We start from the raw sequence: 4,767 nt of genomic DNA, 5'->3' as shown, positions 1-4,767 counted from the left end.
AATCCCTGGGTTGGGAAGATTCCCTGGAGAAGGAAATGGCAACCCACTCCAGTATTCTTGCCTTGAAAATCCCATGGACAGAGGAGCTTGGTGCAGGCTACTATCCATGGGTTCGCAAAGAGTCAGGCATGACTGAGCAACTTCACTTTCACGACAAAATATTTCTTTTGTGATTTAAAAAAATATTCTTTTTTCTCCAAGAAATGTTTTGAAATGTAAACTCCACATCTAAAACACAGAGGCTCTGTTTCAACCAAAATTCAGGATGCTTCAGTGTACACAATGTACCATTTACATTATCAGGTTTTCTACCTCAAAAATTAAGAACCTAAAAATTAAGCACCTAGAAAAATTGCAGGGAACAATCACTCATACGTTCCCCCTCCTGGAAATGCAAACAGATTATAAACCTCTGCAGGAGATGGTGACTGCAGCCATGAAATTAAAAGACGCCTATTCCTTGGAAGAAAAGCTATGACCAACCTAGACAGCTTATTAAAAAGCAGAGAGATTACTTTGCCAACAAAGGTCTGTCTAGTCAAAGCTATGGTTTTTCCAGTAGTCATGGATGGATGTGAGAGTTGGACCATAAAGAAAGCTGAGCACTGAAGAATTGATGCTTTTGAACTGTGGTGTTGGAGAAGACTCTTGAGAGTCCCTTGGACTGCAAGGAGATCCAACCAGTCCATCCTAAAGGAAATCAGTCCTGAATATTCATTGGAAGGACCGATGCTGAAGCTGAAACTCTAATACTTTGGCCACCTGATATGAAGAACTGGCTCATTGGAAAAGACTCTGATGATGGGAAAGATTGAAGGCGGTAGGAGAAGGGGACAACAGAGGATGAGATGGCTGGATGGCATCACCAACTCAATGGACATGAGTTTGAATAAACTCCAGGAGCTGGTGATGGACAGGGAGGCCTGGAGTGCTGCAGTCCATGGGGTCACAAAAAGTTGGACATGACTGAGCTACTGAACCGAACTGAACTGAACTGCAGAAGGAAGTGGGCAGAGGAAGCCTGCAGATCTTAAGTACAACCTGGGTCCCAGGCACAATGTCAATGACTGCAATATATTATCATCCTATGAATTCCCATATTAACCCTATAAATGAGGCATAAGTGCTCATGTTGCAGGTGAAGAAAGAGACTAAGAGAGTTGGAAAGGGTTTTTCCAGATCAGGCAGCTACCAAGTACACCAAGGATTCAGTCTGGGTTGACTTCTCGGGAGCTACCAAACTGCTCTGCCCCTTCCACGCCCCACCTGTGCCTGCTCATCTCACCTTTCACGCCTCTTCCCTCAGTTTCCCTTCTATTTTTCTGGAACAGGTAGACAGATTTATCCACTCTAGATCTACTCAGTCCTACAGTTCTCTAGGGAGTTGATCCTCAAATGCCACATTCCAGGTCTAAGGCAAAGGCAGCCCTGAACGTGAGCTCATTAATACCTTTCTCCATCTTTTTGCTTCTGCTTCCACAGGGTGGAACCCACGAGAGAAGTCCGGGCCATTTGTGTGGCTGTTTTGTGTGCCACTAAGCCTGAGAGAGTGTCACCGAGGTTCCAAGAGGGAGGTTCCCATTTGCTCAAGTGCTGCAGTGCACAGAGCAGACCCCCAGAACACGTGTTCCCTGAGTGTACCTCCCAGTGTTCGTGGTGGGGGAGGGGGGCATCCAAGCTGCTAAACGTTTATTTGTAATTATCTGCGCGTAGAACAGAACTCCATTCTATGTGTTAACACAAAACTGCTTCCCGAAGTTTTAATAAATGTTGACTTTTCCAGGATTACGACTGGACATGGAACAAACTTTGCTTTGTTTGAAATGTTGCCTTGAGTTAGTCCTCATTTCAGGAAACTGTCCACAACTGGCCAGGGGGATTATGGTTTGAGCCCTGCATACAGGACGCCTGGTTCAGCTGCCTTTGCACCTGTGACTGTTCTGGAAGGAACAAGCATCTGACGACTCCATCAGGGCTTCAGGAGGGCCCTTTCCAAGCATATGAAAATTTTTGTGATTAACAAAATACTATTTTATTATAAATTACCTTCTAATTCCCACTTATTTTTACAATGAGGTAACAAATCGATTCTTTTGAAATTACGTGTATAGGTAAGTTTATATTTCTGGGTAGGAAGAGAAGCATCACCAAAGTATTTGCAGTTAAAAAAAAAAAAGGAGGTCTATGAAGGCTAAGACAACTATTATGGAGGTTGACAACTACTTCTCTAAATTAAGGAACTGTTGAATAAAAGAATCTGGATAGTTGTTTTAATTAACTCTGGCACCGCATGCTAAGTTGCTTCAGTCGTGTCCGACTCTTGAGACCCTATAGACTGCAGCCCACCAGGCTCTTCTGTCCATGGGATGTCCCAGGCAAGAATACTGGAGGGGGTTGCCAATTCCTCCTCCGGAGGATCTTCCCGATCCAGGGATTAAACCCGGGTCTCTGACCTCTCCTGCATTGCAGGCAGATTCTTTACTGACTGAGCCACCAGGGAAGCCCATAGATAGACTATATGAAAATAAAAGATGATTGTACACTTAGATCAGAATGTCAAATAAGCCTGATCCTGATTTAAGAGAATGGAATAGGACAGGGCATTCAGGAAGGAGGGGCGGTGATTGTTCACTGAAGTGCCCTCTTTATATTTAACCTTGAAATACGATGGAATTTCTTGTCGCTTCCAGTAACTACATTATCTTTGTGTGAGTTAAGACATCCTACCTTCAGTTTACTTCTCCACTTTTATTTTTTCTCCCTGTGTCCACTTACTTAATATTTAAAATCATATTATATTAAAAATCTCCCTAAGACATTTCAAATACCTTAAGGGGAGGGAGAATGAGATGGAATATAAACAAATAATAAATGCTTTTCCAAACAGAAGACACTACCATTTTAATTACCGTGTTTGAAATTGAAATTGTCAGGAATACCCAAGTTGGGCACAATGTATTATGACATAAAACTCCCCTGTTTTTTAAAGATTTTTATGTAATCACTTTGATTTTAATACAATTAAACATACTTAAGAAAAGCCATCCTTAATTATGTCTTTTGCTAAATCTATGACATCAAATTTAAAATTAATCACTATTATCTAAAATGCAATAGGGAAAGGTGTGATATTTCTGGCCATGAATTAAAATACTTGTTGGATGCAAATTGGACATGTTGGATGGAAAATTCCGCTTCTGAAATCTTCTGGGAGCTTAAGGAGAAACCCTTTATATTGATGCCCATTAAAAATATACATATTTGGAGAATATAAACATTAACCAAGTCATATTTATCATTGTCATTTGTAAAGTGAATTCTGCCTCTTGCCAACTTCCCATGTATGTTCTAAGGACATATGGAAAAATTAAAGCAAGCTCTTTAGAGTAAGTGCTTTGTAAATACTAGGTATTTTTGAAGTAGTCTTCTGCAAAACGCTACAAATATTGTTTAAACAAGGAGCTCTCAGATGGGACATTTCTTTAGCTCTGCTGCTGCTGCTGCTAATTCGCTTCAGTCGTATCCGACTCTGTGCGACCCCATAGACGACAGCCCACCAGGCTGCCCCGTCCCTGGGATTCTCCAGACAAGAACACTGGAGTGGGTTGCCATTTCCTTCTCCATTCTTTAGCTCTAAAGGTGCAGAAACACCCAGATCTTCCAAAGTTCTGACAGGCAGCTGGGGAACATTGTTGCTGTAGGAAGCTGAGCTCCCCCCTTTTCTTCAAGAGGACCAGGGACTGACTTCCCTGCGGTCCAGTGGTTGAGAATCCACCTTCCAGCGCAGGGTATACAGGCTCATTGTGGGGTCAGGGAACTGAGATCCTACTTGCCACGGGGCAGCTAAGTCCTGGTGCTACAACTGGAGAGAGAAGCCCACACCAGAGCCAAGACCCGACACAACCAAACTGAAAGAAGAACCAGCTATACCCCTTCTCACAAGGCTCGAAATGGGAACTAGACTAGTCCAGATTGGCATGGTCCCTTGAGTAAACAAGGCAAATCTTCGGGCTCAAGATCTCAATGCGGAATAAAATCCATACGTAATGATATTAGTATGTTATGCAGATTGATTTTCAGGTTAATACGTGAGAGAAAAAATGTCTATCAAGCATGTCTATTGTCCCTCTACATAAGGGCTTCAAACACAACATGTCCAAAAGGGACCTCGTCAATGCCTCTCTCCCAAACTTGCTCCTCCTCATCACTGCCATCTCAGCAAAGGATGCCTCTCTCTTCCCCCAGAAACCTGGGGACCACCCTTGACTCCTGCATTCCTGCTCAGCTGCCGCATCCAGTAATAACCAAGGTCTGCTAGCTGGGTCTCCAAAGTACCTCTCAGGACTGGTCACCACTCTGCCTCTCTGCTGTCATCATGAGCTCCCAGTGGTCACCTTCTCAGGCCTGGGCCCCAGGAACAGCCCTTATTTGGGTCTCCATGCATCCCTTTCGGCCTTCCACAAAGCCAACTTTTACCACGTCACTTTCTAGATTAAAAACCTTCCTTGGTTCCTTGTTGACTGCCTTGTGAATAGCCTGCAAATCTCTTAACCCGATAAGGTAATCGTGTATCTCACGGGAGAACTGCAGCTTCTGCCTGCTATTCCAGTGTCTTTATTAATAGAGTCTCTTTCCCTGGTCCACACACTCCAGTTTGGAAGATAAATTGTAGGGTCACCCTCCCTACAAAGCCCTCCTGATTTGTCTGAGTCTTTAGGCTCAGTTCTGGCTTCTCCTTACCATGGACACTACCTTCCAGGAAGAGTG

At 43.5% G+C, this 4,767-nt stretch overlaps 1 protein-coding gene across 4 annotated transcripts in view; it reads right to left on the bottom strand.

Moving 5' to 3' along the window:
- STOX2 (storkhead box 2) overlaps positions 1-4,767 on the bottom strand; it is a 197,121-nt gene that overhangs the window by 81,139 nt on the left and 111,215 nt on the right. The gene's annotated exons all lie outside the window — the stretch shown is intronic.

The sequence above is a fragment of the Bison bison genome, unplaced genomic scaffold, assembly GCF_000754665.1.
Source record: "Bison bison bison isolate TAMUID 2011002044 unplaced genomic scaffold, Bison_UMD1.0 scf7180017864050, whole genome shotgun sequence".
Classification (NCBI taxonomy): domain Eukaryota; kingdom Metazoa; phylum Chordata; class Mammalia; order Artiodactyla; family Bovidae; genus Bison; species Bison bison.
Note: the sequence above shows the minus strand (reverse complement) of the source record. Positions and strands in the feature narration are given on the sequence as shown.